At 38.6% G+C, this 16,009-nt stretch overlaps 1 long non-coding RNA gene across 2 annotated transcripts in view; it reads left to right on the forward strand.

Moving 5' to 3' along the window:
* LOC141422594 (uncharacterized) overlaps nucleotides 1-16,009 on the forward strand; it is a 175,652-nt gene that overhangs the window by 12,975 nt on the left and 146,668 nt on the right. Inside the window, exon 2 of one of the 2 annotated variants that reach the window (XR_012447271.1) lies at nucleotides 10,109-10,216. The exons of the other annotated variant lie outside the window; for it this stretch is intronic. This is a non-coding gene — a long non-coding RNA (uncharacterized lncRNA). The remainder of the gene's footprint in view (nucleotides 1-10,108; nucleotides 10,217-16,009) is intronic. 2 annotated transcript variants of the gene reach the window in all.

Genomic DNA, 16,009 nt, shown 5'->3' on the forward strand with positions numbered 1-16,009 from the left:
GCTTGCGACAGTATTTTAGCTCTGGAGCTATTTATCTGGTAGCATCTTTGGAAAAAAAAGAAAAAGAAATGGACAGATGTCCATAAACAAAGGGCTCCACCTGGTGGCAAAGAGAAGGTATGAAATGTGAATGAGGAGCCAACTAACACTGAAAAGGCTGTGTGTGTGTGTGTGTGTGTGTGTGTGTGTGTGTGTGTGTATTTTAATGAGACTGACTGAAAGAAAGAGAATGACACCATTCCCCAAATTCGGATTCCATTGTAGTTATAGTTTCCTAGTTAACATCACTCGATTATTTCTTTCATATTCAATATTTCCACATTTACACTTGCAAATTATTTTATTCCAAATACATACACCTGAATAGATATAAACATGTGGCCCTGATGTATATTGAGAAAATAGAAGGTGAACTGCCCATGTCACCTGGACATCTTTCTTTTAAGTAGAATGCCATCTTGCAGACAAATTTAAACAAAGGAAGCCTTTGCTCCAGCAATGGGTGTTCTGGGCAGCATTGTGGCTTACCTAGTCAGGAAGATGTGGAAAGATGTGGCGTGCAGTTCAGTCAGGGCAGGGAAGAAATAACTTGGAATCCATGACTAAGAAACAGAAAACCATTCATTTTTAAATGTTATCTGTGGCTGAAGTGCTGACGAATCTGAATCTTCATATTGCGACTCTTCTACCTTTTCAAGCTCTAAAATTAGGCCAGGAATTATATATATCAAATGCTATGCAAAATGTAAAATAGGCCTGCCATTTACAGCCCTCTACGTAAGGTGGAAATTGAATCTTCAGCCTCCAATAAAGTTGTATTTCTGTAATAAAACTGCTGCACCTTGACTCTCGACTACATCGAGTCCCAAATTAAACACCCTATTTACTGTACTGTAACAAGCAGAAGGGTTTGCTACACTGAACAATATTATAGATAGGGAAAAAGTATTATATGTCAAGTTACCATCTAGGCAGAGCTCACCAAAACAGGCTCACACTCCACCCTGTCTTTCTTAAGAATACGACACACAAGAAAGAAGGAAATAGGTAAGGTTTGCCTTTCGTTGCTCAAATTTATATTTCTTCCTAAATTATATAAATCAGCATAAGTAGCTAGGCTTAAAAGAAGTCAGTCAAGTAGGATGTTTACTACAAAATGTTCCATTGCATTCCCTGGATAACTCAGGCTTTTAAGCAGAAACAGCTGGTGTGCTAAAGGCTAGGTACATTTCTTTATACATTATATATAATGTAGACACTTCCTACAGGGTACAGACACTGTTCGCTCTGTATCCATGTCTGCAGTGAACACATCCTCCTGCAGAATCTATGAAAGTCTTAACACCTTCTGTATCTATCTCATGCAGGGCTGATTTTGAAGGATGTGATTTTAGGCCTTCTAATATTAGAAGTTGATTTTTGCCCCCCTGCCACTGTCTTGTGGCCCGTCCCCAACCCTGATTTCTGGCATTTGTGAAGTGGCTTTAGTGGAAATGCAACCTACAGAGGGTGAGGAACAGGGAGCTATGGATACTGATGCTGCTTTGTCTAGCAGGCCAGGGTGCTGTGCCTCAGTCTCGGTGTCCCACCCTCTAGTGGACTGAGGCGGAAGTGTCCCCTCTGCCTGCTACATGCTTGCTCTTCATTTTATAAATATTCTCACCTCCCCCCGCAGGAGATGTGGGTATTATTAACCTTCAAACACAATACAGCGAGATGAATGTTAATCATGAAGGAATTTCTAATCAAGTTTAATGGCGTAGGACATAGAGAAGTTGTGTTAGCAGTTTCAGTCCTGCTAAAAATGCTAATTGTTATGTTTCATGTGACAGGTGAGGATAATAAGAAAACGACAACAGCTTTAGTGTTTCAGTTTGGAAGTTGTTGCCTGTAATTTTGAGGTAATATAGGGGCAAAGGTTAGAGTTCTTAGTATGACTGACTTGTTAAGAGGGTGTTTTAGGGCTGTTCCTTCAGAAACTGGAGATTTGAGGCTTGATGTCTACTCAGATCAAGAAAAGAGAATTCAGTCAGTTATGGTGGTACATACCTATAATCCCAGCTACTTGGAAGGCAGAGGTAGGAGGATTGCTGTCTGAAGCAGGCCTGGCAAAAGCACAAGACTCTATTTGAAAAATAAAGGGCTCAGTGTGTGGCTCCAGTAGTAGAGTAAAGAGGGAGAGGGACAGAGAGAGAAAGAGAGGAGAGAGAGAGAGAGGAGAGAGAGAGAGAGACAGAGAGAGGAGAGAGATCTCTGCTTGGAGGAACTCTTAGTATCAGAACCCAGTGGAAGAAGTTTCTGATCTGGGAACATGTGTCTACAGGTATATAGAGGCTGTGGTGTGGAGCACTGATCTTTTGAGCACTTTCTATCTTTTCCATTTCTGTCTGTGGTTCCTTGTCACTTTTGCCAACAAATAAAAGTGGAGTTTTTTTGGTTTTGTTTTTTTGTAAAGCAGGCATTTAATCCTGATCTAGGAATCATGGGGAAGGCATGTAGGAGTCCTAGGTGAGAACAAGAGAAAGGCCGTTTTCGACTTCCTCAGTTGTTCTTGTTCATTGATTTGTGAAGCCATTGCTGTGACTCGTGTACAGACACCCTACAGTCCCAGCTTCAATGCTTCCAGTCTTTCAAGGTTGGCACCGCATTTACCTCAATTGTCTGTCCTGGTCCCTGACTTCTTGTGTTGGGGTTCTTGTGGGGCAGCTACGCACTCAGAGGTAGGTGGTGTTGGATGTTATCTGAACATCATCTTTGGTGCACGCCTTGACTTGAGTTTGATGACCCTAAATGCTACAACTCTAGCATGGTGTCACCTACTAATGAATTGGAAAGCATTTTGCTGCCATGTAGTTGACCAGGTAATTGTGGGCCTTGAATTTTTTCCTTGAATTTTTGTAGTTCATATATTCAGTTTAAGTTTAGAAAATATGTAAGTGGTAAAGGTAAATTAGCAAAAAATAATCCATTACGGATATGAGACTATGTAGATACACACCATTTTAGCTGTATTGTCCCAGCCTCCATGTGTAGCTTTTTGTCATTTTTTTTTTCACAGACTCCAATAGAACTGATCCAATGTATAGGAAATATAAATGATTCCCAATGCAACATGAGATATGATATCAGTGACCAAGATTATTTTCCCATCAATAATGATAATTATACTAATTACTCCAGGCATCACACCTGTGCAAAACCCTTATCCCTATTTTACAGATGAAGTAACTGAGACACTAAAGGTTAATTGCTTGCCCAAAGCCAGGTAGCAACTCAGTGAGTGCCACAACTTAAATCTCGCACTCTTGCTTCCTTGGCAATGGAACAATTATGCCTTTCTTCAAAGAAGGAAAATTATTTACTGCTGGTATCACAGGAGACTGGTTTTGATGAACAATGAGCAAAGAGTTCACATAGTATTGGTTTTAAACTTGCAGCATCTCCTCATTTTGGTGGAGGCTTTTACTGTATTTTCTAGCTTGTAGCTACAGTGATATCATAAAGTTGCACGTATGTATTCTTAGCAAAGTCAGCAGTTGCCCATGCAAATCAGGAGATGAGAATTAGAGGTGGGACAGATTTTATTAATATATCCTTTGTTTGAAGATACAGTAAATTTGGGGAATAATTAATTCTTTGTTTTTTTTTTTCACAGAAGAATATGTGATTTCCCCCCTTATTCAAATGTTTTAGAAAAAAACTGCAATTGTGCATGAAGGGGCAGTTTTGCATGCCTGCGTTCAGAGAACAATGTGGAGAATTTATCCCTTGGGATTAAAAAAAAATCTAGCAACAACAAACTTGAAAACAGATGGTTCTGATACAGTCTGATAAGAATGTAAACAGGAAAATATCTTTGTTGACTTATTTCTTAGTAATCAGTAATAATTAGTTATTGTCTAGAGATGAATTACAGATTCCACAAGCAAGGCCATGAGCAGCCTCTGTAAAGTGAAACTAAATTTCTCATGCGGTGAGGAATTAGTGACTCCACAGAACCTTCCCTATTAACATTCTCCTTGATTGAAACGAAGGAATGGAGCCCTCCGAGAGGGTGACTTCAGCATTCTTTGTTGTTTCTTTTGTCATCATTTGATTTAGAAATATTATACCCCATGGACTAGCCAATGAATGGGCTGATCTGACAAATAGCTTAAAATATCTCTACAGCTTAGAGAACTAAGCTCTCTCTATTTCCTTCCTTACTTACTTTTTTTAAAAAGGGAGATACTGTTCTATCTTTTTAAAGGGGGGATAAAATATTCCTTCTTTGGATTCTGAATTAGTATTTCTATAAACTCTGTATTTCTTTGTCAAAAACTTCTGATGGTTGTCCAGGTTCAGCAAACACTTCATAAATTCTTCTCATTTGCCTCGCTCTGTGCCAGGCACTGGAAAAACAAGGATGAATCAAATACACTTTCTTCTGCTATAAGGCCCATAGTTTATCTGGAAAAACAGGTACATCAACAAATAGCTACCTCAGTTGTTTAAGATGTGGGCAAAGTGGTATGGAGAGGAGAGAGGAGAAGGATGGACTCCTCTACAGAATCGGGAGATTTATAGAGGAGATAATAGATCTGGTATTAAATATTGCTACTAGCAAGTCCTGGCTGCAGAGATGCCCAGCATTTTGGCTATGACATCCCAAACAGGTGATGAAAATTCAAGATGCTGACCAGTACTTTGGGTCAGGTACTTGTACACCTTTAGTCATTTGGGCAGCAGGTAGATACAATAATGGGATTCTGCCATGATCAGGACAGGTAGTCTTCCTTTTCAAAACAACATTTGTCATAGAAAACTTAGGCTGTATTCCTCCATGGTCACATACATTTGGAAAGAAATCGTCCTTCTTTAATACACAATTCAGTTACCTGAAATGCTTTTAATAAAACAAGCTAATACAAATAGTGTATGGGGTATATCCCAGAAGCCCTAGACTTCAACAATATTCAGCAAGTGCTTTTTACATGTCAAGCACTGTCCTAGGCATTTAGATTAAGTGAAAAAAATACTATACTTCTCCTGTAGAATATAAAATCTGGTAGAGAAGGATAATAACAAATGGATAATTACCCAAATTATTCATATACAATGTGAAAATATGATAAGTGCTATTGTAAGCAGTAAGTGCTGTTGTCTTGTCTACCCTGCTTCTGTTCTTTCTTCTGGAGACAGCATCTTCATTTTGTCTTTGAGAGCTATTGCATGAAGTCTTCATTGCTGTCAGCTAAGGAGCTCGTGTTTTAAACTAGGCCTGTAAGATGCTCTTTTCCAGCAATGAGTCATTCTCTCCCCCTGGAATTTCAGTCTAAATATCTTGAAAGTTTGCAATAGATTCAGCCTTTGATTTTTGTTTCATTTTGAGAGTTACCTTGTGTCCTAGCAACAAGTTTCTTTAGTTAATCAGTTTCAACTGCTTGCAACCAATTACAGTATTTATAGCATTGCCAAAAGAAAAACTAGGATTCAAATAAGAAGTAAATTGTGGCAGGATTTTGAGGGTTTGTTGGAGTTTAAGAATAGAGGATTCTTTTGCTGGTGATGCTTAGGACCTTCTATCTTGAATAGTATGAGTTTGATGACAAAGGATTACTTTTCCTTGTGTCTGCCATAAGAATATTTCCATAATGATAGTATCAGAAGTCATAATATTTACAAACAGAATATAAATATCATAAACTTTGCTATACTCTGGCAGAAGTCCAGAGATGCTGAGATATGTTAACTTTTTTCTCTATGAGTATTAAGGTCAAAAACTGTTTTCTTAAGCTGCTGACCAGTGCTTTGGGTGAGGTACTGATCAGTACTTTGGAAGTGTAATTAAATAATTTGAAGTTATGCAGTTACGTACTGAAGAATTAAAGAATCATGAGTTAACTCAAGCTGGGAAAAGATGTGGAGAGAAGAAAGGCATAGAAATGAGTAAACATTTTGTCTTTCATGGAGAGAAGTCAGTAGCTATTGACTGCTAAAGTTGAAAAATCACAAAAGAGAGTCACAGGCATATTATTTATTCAGAGTGAAAGAAATAAAGTATAAATTTGTTAACAGTGACTTCCTTTGAGGGTAGTTGGTGGTGGGAGAAAAGGCTACATAGTGGGTATAATTTGACATAAATTTGGCCGGTGAAGACCTGGCATTCCAGGAGTCTAGGAGTCCTTCACCTCCTGTGGGCATTAGGAAAACACTATTATCCTGGCTGTATTAAGACAATATCATTTGCAGCTGGAAAGTAATTCTTGCACAAAATTCATCATAGGTCTGGCTCTTTTTGAATTTTACTCTTTGGGTGTGTTATTGAAGACATATGTGTGAAAACTGCATAGAATTCATGTTTAGAAATAGGACAATGATGACAGGGATTGGAGCCTATGTACACAAGGAAAGGAGGTGGGTTGTTTATCTTGGAGAAGAGAAAGCTGAAGGGAGGCAAAATTAACAACTTCTGGGGCATGAGGTAGAACCTTCAAGAACACTGGTCAGCTGTCTCCCTCTCACTGGACCAAGCAGAAGAAAAACTGTTAAGTCAGCCTATTTTTAAGACTAAAAGACTTTATGATGTGTAAGTGTAACTGAATTTCAGAACCAGCAGTCCTCAAAACTTTTGGAGTACTTTAGAAATAAGATAGAACTATATATTCATTTTCAAAATGAGGGTTTGTACCTGCCTTGAGGCATCTTTAAAGATATACCAAACTCATTCTGTAGTTAGAAGTCTGTGAATTTATATATGGAGAAAGGTTAATGATAAAGTAGTCTAAATAGTCCCACCTTGGCTATGGTTCTCAGGTAATATCTCACTAGGGGAAAAAAAAATCAATATTCACAATTTTTTCTCTGAAGTACTATGTTAACTACTGAGTCTTTTAAAATATATATGCATACACATATGCATATCACTTTATAAATCATGTTTTAAAAGAAATTCGATTCACATATTCTTAGGAGTAAAGCTATCACGTTCTTAGTTTGTATCACTTAAAATATTTATGATTTACTTTCCTAACAAAAAAACCCAATATGTTTTTAATGCTGAAAAACTTCAGAAACACAGAAAGCACAAGAAACACAACCTTTCTTCTTATTAAAAAGTAAACAAGCAAACAAAACACAGAAGCAAGTTTGGAAATGTCTTTTCTTGACTGCAGCTGAGGAGGTCCCACTGAGTTTCCCTTGGGCAGGAATCTGCTCTCCTAGGCTCACCCTTTCAAGAATGAAGGAGGAGGAAGTTGGCTGCTAGTAGGCCTGCCCTACAAGAAATGCCAAGTAGTCCTTCAGGCTGAAAGCGAAGGACATTTAATAGTAACTCAAACCTATATGAGCAAAGAAAGAGCTCTGAAAAATGTAAAAAAAAAAGAAAAGAATGAGGGAGGAGCCATAGCCAGTTGCATCTTCATCCCCCACCTCCCCTTGCCTCCTACAGTTGGATCTCACTTTCCCATTCTCTAAGGCTTAATGTACTGGAGCCATTATAAGAAATGTGGTGATGGAGTACTGACTCTCTTGGTGCCCCTTCAGCTTTGGACTTTGGTTCTCAAGAAGAACCCTGACTGCCTGAAGGTCATGGTTGCTTGAGATTTGGTGCAGTGTTGCAGGAAGCAGGGGCAGGAGGCAAGGGGCTGACTATTGTGTTCTTTAGTCAACAGTGCCCACTGCAGCAGGGTTCAGAGAGAAAGAGGTCTAAAAATTACAAACCATGCTGCTTATAGATTACAGAGGCATCTTATTGGCAGATCTTTCTACCCAAGCATAGACTTGAGTTACCTATTTTTCTGGTTTCATGTCAGTGCAGTTTTCATTCTTCCCATCCCCTCTGTCTATCATTCTTCTTCTTCTTCCTCAGGGTCTCATGCTTGCTAAGCAGGTGCTCTGCCCCTTGAGCCATGTCCCAAGCCCTTTTTTCTCTAGTTATTGTTGGAATGGGGTCTTGAGTTTATGCCTGAGCTGACCTCAACCCACTATTTCTATTCATGTTTCCCACATAGGTGGGGCCACAGGTGCATACCAAGCTGTTGGCTGAGATGTTTTTGTTTGTTTGTTTTGCCTGAGCTGGTCTTGAACAGCTATCCTCCAAGGCTCTGCCCCTGAGTAGCTGGGATTACAGGCATGAGCCACTGGTGCACAGCTTGTCCATTCTTCTTGAAGTCTTGAATCAGGATGATATTCTGGTTTTTCTTGATTTTTCCTGGAAAAAACACATCCTTCCCTATATTGCCTAGTGATGAAATAGCTGTACGGAATACAGAGGAACTGCTGAGCTCATTTGTTCAGCAAATTAAAAAAGTCAAGACCCAGAGACTTCAGATGTAGTGCTGAAGATCATCTTGCGGCTTATTGGCAGATCTAAGACTCGAGTGCAGGTCATTTATTCCTAAGAGTCCTGCTGCTTCTTCCAGAAAGGACAGCCAGAGAAGCCAACAGCAGCAGTATGTTCTCACCAGCCCTCCCAGTTCTCCTCTATTTATAAGTTGTCAGGGACACAGATGTGCTCTCTGGTGACCCACTGTTTGCTACAAGTTGGTAGTTTACTGTTTAAGAAAAATCTCTATTGGGTATTCTCTATAATTTAGCATGGTTATTTTTCCAAATAGGTCTGTAGCATTAATATTTATATAGTATGAAGAAGTTTATTTAAGATGTACACAGATAAAAGTTTTTTTATGACACCAATTAATTTTTTAGCTTTCTAATTTTAGTTTCTAAAAATCTCGAAGAGCATTCTTGGCCTTTCATATTTCAGTTTCCTTCTCCATATAATAAAGTGATGTTGCTGCAATAAAAAAATGTTTTTCAGGTCTAAAAAATGGAGATAAGAGTGCACTACCTCAGGGGTAGAGCGCTGGCCTAGCACTCCACCCCCAGCAAGGCCAAACAAAACACAGCCAAATCCCTAGAAAATTTACAACTCTGCGTTTGGGTTTTCTAAAGAGCTGAGACTTGGGTGCTTTAGCTAAATTTTGTATAGTTCTTAATGGAGTCTTTCTAAAATGTATTTCTCTTACTTGCTATTGAGAATAGTTCACTGAAGACATTGATTCCTCCTTAATGAGACAGGAGAACACCACGAGCCCAAGTTACATATCAGCAATCCTAGGCCCTAAAATGACAAGCATTGGCTTTTTGAGTTCTTTTATCAGAAGTGATATAATTTCCAAAAAAGCAGGAAAGCAACAGGAAGAGAACTGAAGAAGGCTCAATGGCCACTAATGAATCAGGAAATTGGTCAATGGGAAAATGCCCAGTGCTTTTTTTGCAACCAAATGACGTCATTATTTTTTTCTATCTCTGCCATCTACACTTAACCTTCTAATCAACTTTATTGCATGCTAGTATTGGTCTAATGTTTGATTGGCTTAACTTTTTTGCTTAAGTTATTTTTGGGAAAGGGTCTTGAGTTTATGCTCCAGCCAGCCTAGACCGCAACCCTCCTCTTTAAGCTTCCTGCATAGCTGGGATCTCTATGCCCAGCTATTGGCTGAGATGGGAATCTTACTAACTTTTTTTGCCAGACCTGGTCTTGAACTGCAATCCTTCTGAGCTCTGCTTCCTGAGTAGCTGGGATCCACCACCTTGCCAAGCCCGGGAAATGACTTTAATTGTCCTCTCTTTACTTGGGCAGGGGAGGTAGACACTGAGGAAAATATTAGTCTCTGGTCATGTCCCAAATCTTTCTATGATAAAGCCAAACCACTCATTCTAGTTATTTTCAAAACTGACAACAGCTCCAATTACAAAAACTTGACAACAAATGTTAGTGATATGCTTTACCCTCTGAATAGGTAGCAGGGTGATCTATCTATATATGTATATCCTACATGAATATATTCTATGCAACATATATATTTTATGTGGGGAATACACGGACACACACAGGTAAAAGTAAAATCAAGTTAGGCTTGGTAGTACACTTCCATAATCCCAGCACTCGGGAGGCTGAGGCAGGAGAATTATGAGTTTGAAGCTATCCTGGGCTACATAGTGTGTTAAAGACCAGCCTGGTTACATAGTGGGACCCTGTCTCAAAAAATTTTTAATAACTAAATCAACTAAAATCAGAGATGCAAGTTCAAGAAGCCCAGAGAAGTACTTATTTATTTTATAGAAAAAAGATGACTGGAGAGGATGAAGGAGAAGGGAGAGCCCACCTGGGAGTGTGGAGAAGTCTTCCAGGGAGAAGAAGGAATCTGGGGGAACCATCGTAGAGCATAAGGTGAGACTTCAGGGGTACCGAGTGAAGAGTTGGAGGGGTTTGGCTATGTATTATTCAATGTCATACTTCTTGGCCATTGCCCACAGCCATGATCTACTTCTGTAGGACTCTTCCTTGATTTTGGAGCCTCTAAAAGACAGCCTCACTAGAAGGAGACTAGCTTTAAGTTGGACCATTTTTACTCAGGCTGCAGATACTTTCATTAATGAAAACATAAAGCACCCCATTGACAATGTCTGAACACCAAAGTTGAATGCAGTGCCCCTGCTGGCTTGGGTGCAATCATCACTTGTGGTCTTGTTTACTTAATATCTGTAAACCCAGTTAAACTGTCTCAAAAAAACCCAGAACAACCCCTCTCCCCCACCAAAAAAAAAAAAAAAAAACAGGAGCATTTTAGTGAGCCATCTAACTTTGGAACATCACATTGGCTCCCTGGGTCTTGCCTCGAAAAGCCTGTGATTCTAAGCTGCTGGGCACTAATCTTACTGACCACCATGCCTGTGTCACAAATGCATTCATGAAACAACAGTAAGTGTTGAGTTTGTCAGTAATTGTTTGAATAGGAAATTGGTAGATAAGCCACTTCTGCCTGTCAACCCAGAAAATGTATGCTGACCTTTGTCACTTTCAGGCACCTGATCAGTGCATCAGATTGTAAGAGTGCCCTTCTAGTTTTGCCAGAGGTCAATCCCATTCTGGCCATAGTCCAGATCATACCACAGAGACAGCAGGGGACATTCACCTGAGGGAACCCAGAACACTTTTATGCTTTCTTCCTTGGGGGTTAGAAAATTCCATCCTGGTGAACAAGACCTTCCCAACACTCAAGCTCCTCTTTGTGTGTTAAATGTAAGGTTTCTAGTTCCTTCCTTTGTTTGACTCCAAGTGCATCAAGGAGACCCTTCCCTGTGACTTGGCTTGCCAGTCAGAACTGTCTACAGGGAGAGAAAAAGTTGGATTATTATTGTGGAGCAGGAATTTAAAAAGATAGAACATACCGAGAAGCAATGAAGGGTGAAGGAGAGGCAGAGAATTGGCTAAAAAGGTGTCATTTGGTGCCCTTACAGCAATTTTGTAGGACATGGGAATATAGGTTGGAGGTTATTGATATAATATGTCTGTGCTATGTATCAGTATATACTTGGTGCAAATGTCAACTGTGAATTTATTGTATAATCAAAGTGGCATTTTGCAATTCTACTTTAATAAAGGATGTGAATAGTTCATTAAAGACTGGTTTGCATTATGAATGGTATTTATTGCAAATAAATAAATAAGCAAGGATCCATTTAAAACTGAACCTAGCTCAAAATGGTGGCAGATTTACCTTGATTGGGCACTATAATATCTCTTCTATGTGGAAACATCTCTGGATTTATAGATTGACATGCTTCTATATACCTTGAATTCGACTAGTATTAATGATGGAAAAAACTCAAACATTTCTAAAGTTGAGCAATTATACAGAGGCCTCTATCAAGATATGAAGCATTATAGATAGCAGAAGAACATAAACTTCTTAAAGGTCATTTAAAATGTATTACAACAACTATTAAATAAGTATGTAGATTTAGAGCTGTCTCTTAAATCTCAAACTAAACCTCTTCAAGAAGTATAAACACCAATACCCTCAATCAAAAAGGGGCTGCTTAACAATTCAAGAAGAATATAATTACAGAACCCCATTTCAGGATACATGCAATTATTTTAAGGTATGTTTATAATTTGCATTTAGTAGCACACCGGGTTATGAAGCGTACAACTTATCACCTTTTGTAAGCATATTAACAGAGACAAAATGTCCAGAAACTCCAGGTAGTTGATTAGTAATTTATATTTTGTAGTAATTGTGGGTGGGCATATTATGTTATAAATACATAAGTTAAAAATCCAAGTAACTGAGTGCAAAAAAAGAATAAACCTTCATGTATTTTGAGAAGCATTGCCTGGTTTGAACTATTTACAATACTTTAGAGTGTACTAGCACTTTTTTGGTAATATAAAAAGTAATAGAATCTTAGTAATATGAGGTCCCACTAGAGATATTTGCTATTAAATTGTTGCTGAGTGTGCTGAGGTTTGGGGGAGAATTATCGAGTTTGCAGATTAGCAAAGCAGGTTCTGGCAGTGTTTTAAAATTGAATCACTGATGCTTTAAAATGGGGCATATTTTAAGGATTCACAATAAGAATTTTAAAACAGATGAAAAGATTGGTTCTCCTCGAGCAGTGTATGTTAATTAGTGTTTTTATGTAAACGGATTTCATGTTTATCTACCTGTTTAAGTATACACAAGCAAAGCAGCTAGAGTGAGGCAGAGGTCAGAGGAGACTGAAAATAAAGTGTGACATTAATTTTAAATAAATATTTTCTCATTTTACTTCGCTTTTTTATTTTACTTTATTATTATTTTTTTACATCTTTCTCCTTCAACCATTATCCGAGCTGCAACCACAGGATGACTCAATTATGTGACACTGGCCTTTCGCCTGTGTTTCTAACTCTGAATCTTGGATACTTTACATTTCATTCTGTATTTCGCCAGCTCAAGTTCCCTTCTCTCCTGGGTACTGTAATCCTTGTAGGGACTCCAAAAAAGAGGAATATGTGACATGCATCCCTTTTCCACTTGCCATGGGGAAACTTTTGTTTGTGTCCTATTGTACCTTTTTCAGTAATGCCAAATTGCCTGACATAATAAAGGTACTCAATGAGGGCAAGTTAAATTTACTGTCTTTGCTATCAGTTTAAAACTGAAAAGGCCAGTGATATGGCAAGAGCAGAATTCTTTATAGTTGCCAAATAACTGTTTTAATTGTTTTTATTATCCTATGTTCTACTCTAGAATAACCACTGGTGAAGAGGTACTGGAAGTTGAAGGATAAAGCACTAACAGTTTGTCATCAATAGTTTTCAGCAGTCATTTCAAAACTATTATGTAAATCAGAATTTGTTATTATGTCACATATAAAGTAGCTAGCTTGTATGATATGATTATTCAAAGGGAATTTGTAATTAATTGTCATGAAACATCTGTACTGGGAAAACAAGTCTTTTATAAATTGAACTAATTTTCATGGTACTAATAATCATATTTATACCTATTACTGGTAGGGCCTTTATTAAGTACTCAATTAATTGTTGTTAGAGAGTAATCTTAGGTTTGCCAGGACTCTGAGAAGTCCTCCAGTTTAGCTTCTTGCCTTCAGAGATTAGCCTAAAGCTCTACCTCCTCCATAAGAAAATTTCCTTCCGCCCTAAACCTTGGGGCTTTCTTTCCATTGAATCCTGTGTAGTAGCTGTGCTGCACCTTTGTCCCTAGCATTGTTTGCCTTGTGTTGCAATTTTGTATGTGTGTCCTCTCATGAACCAGGACAGACCCTTGTAAGTCAGAGACTAGATTTAAACCTTTTGACCTACTTCCCATATGCTAAGGCAGTGGTCTATCATGGAAGATGGTTTGTGTGCATTGAGGAAGATGATAACAATTTCTCCTGAAAACCCTACTAGTCCTTAACAATCTTCTTTTGATATTTGATCAACAACTTAAATTGGAACGTGTTAGAGATGCTTAAGACCTTGGAGATGATGGAGTCTAATCTCCGTCATATGGATAAGGAAAATGAACAAGGCACTTGCCAAACACATGTTATTAGTTAAGTGACCAAATTTGGGGCAGAATTCCAGTTTCATTACTTCCAGTTCCAGAAATCTCTAACCAGGATGTCATTAGATGTTAATTCATAATACATGCCTTATTTTAGGATCTAACTTCACAGGTAGACTGAATTTTGCTTAGGTTTGTTCATTTCAAAGAAGGAATGGATCTTTCTAAATGTACCAGCTGGTATCTTTCTAAGGTACCAGCTCAATGTCCTTGCTTTGTATATTCATAGATGGGCAGCAATTTATAATGTGACAGATGTATTCTGATATCAGCCAGTGGCTCTGGACACTAATTTACAAACTCCAACTATTCTGCATTGTCTGGAGCATGTGATTTTTTTTTTCTGTAGAATTCTGTGTCATATAGGTTGTTTATGATGGGATGATATTGTAAATACATCTTCATCATTAACTACTTATCCAGATAGGGAAAACCAGTCAGTGAGTTGTACATCTGTATCAGCTAGTAAAGGAGGACCCTTTCCAGCTGTCACAGACATGTAGCTCAACAAGTCTGGGCTGTCTAATATTACGTTATTTCTCATTAGGTTTATGGTTCAGCCAAATCTTATGTGGGATTAGGCGTCTATTTGCTCAAAGCTCAGTTTCATCATTTGTTCAGCCCCACAGTACTTCCCCAGATAGGTAAGCGCCTGCCAGGCTTGACTAGTTTTTGACACACTGCTGGGAGATTTTCCAGAGAATGAAGAAAATATAGAGTTTTCATTTGTGACAGTTGTTATCTCATATCTAATTTTTGTTCAAATTATTTTAAGAAAAAGCACCACCCATTTTCTCTGACCAATTTGAAAAAAAAAGATGAAAAGATCTTAGCACAAATAATCGCAGAAAGCACATGACAATCGAAGCTTTGAACTCTCAAACAGCTGGGGTGTCCAGCACCACAGTGATTTTCTTTAACCACTTCAGCATACATGTGTGTATGATTAGAGGAAACCATGTGATCTTAAACAGCCCCAGGTCACGGGGAAAGTGTCCATTTCTTGACTAAATTGACTTTTGGGTAAAAGTCAACATCTCATTCTGAATGGTAAGGCGGTATACAGGGCTCAGCTAGGGCCTTCACTGTCATTTGAGATGGCCCTCCTTTTGCTTCCCTGATCCCCATCCAGTGCCTTGGAATGCTTTGTTGGCTTGTAGGACCAGGTGATTCTGAAGACTTTCCAAGAACGGAGAATTCAGGTATCAAAAACTTGGTTTAAAGTACAACTTGTGTCAGCATCAGTAACACACCCAGGAAGTGACAGATAGCAGGAGAGGAGGTCTGCAGGCAGTGATGTGAGTGGTAGGAGGTCACTGGGTTATGTTTTCAGGTCCCATTTACTGTCACAAGGGCAGGCTCTGAAGCTAAGTTCTGTGCTTAGTTGATTTCCTTACCATGGCATTTCATGAACTAGTAGGCTTTTCACAAATAATTTAAGGAATAACATAGAATTGCCAAGTCCCTCCCACCCTCAGCCCAGCGAGGACAGTGAGCACACCTAGTTTTTTTCCCCTGTTTTATCCAAGAAAGGAAATTTTCATCGTACATTGTGAGAAGACTATATAACCTAAGAAGGGAGTCCTTCAAATGGAATAAATTTAATTTTAGGAAAGACTCCCTGTATTTTCTCTCTTTAAAAACAAAAAACAAAACAAAAGAACCCTCTCCTTGGGCTCTAAACATGTGAAAATATTTGCACATACTGCCTCAGGAAAATCTCCACTCTGCAGTGAGCACCACCGCAAAGCACCCTATGCCCAAGGCCTTAGCAGGGTCTGTTTCTAGCTCAGGTTAACTTATAGTTGGGGCAGATGCTGCTTGTGTTCTTATAATTCCTTCATTCATTTGCTTTTTAACCAACCTGGTTGTGAGCCAGAGAGACAAAATAAGATATCCTTAAGGAGTTTCAAACTTTTGTTCAAAAGTTTGTTACTAAAAGAGAAAAATAACAAAAACCAATAAAAAAACAGAATCCCCTTTTCATGCCATTGGGGCATATACAGAGCACAAGCAGAAGTTGTAACGAGTGTATGTCTATAGATCCTGAATATAGATTCATTGGGGAACAATTCTCTCTTTCTGTGTCTCTTTTTTTTCTTTGTACAGTCAAGAAAAATCTC

The sequence above is a fragment of the Castor canadensis genome, chromosome 4, assembly GCF_047511655.1.
Source record: "Castor canadensis chromosome 4, mCasCan1.hap1v2, whole genome shotgun sequence".
Lineage (NCBI taxonomy): Eukaryota > Metazoa > Chordata > Mammalia > Rodentia > Castoridae > Castor > Castor canadensis.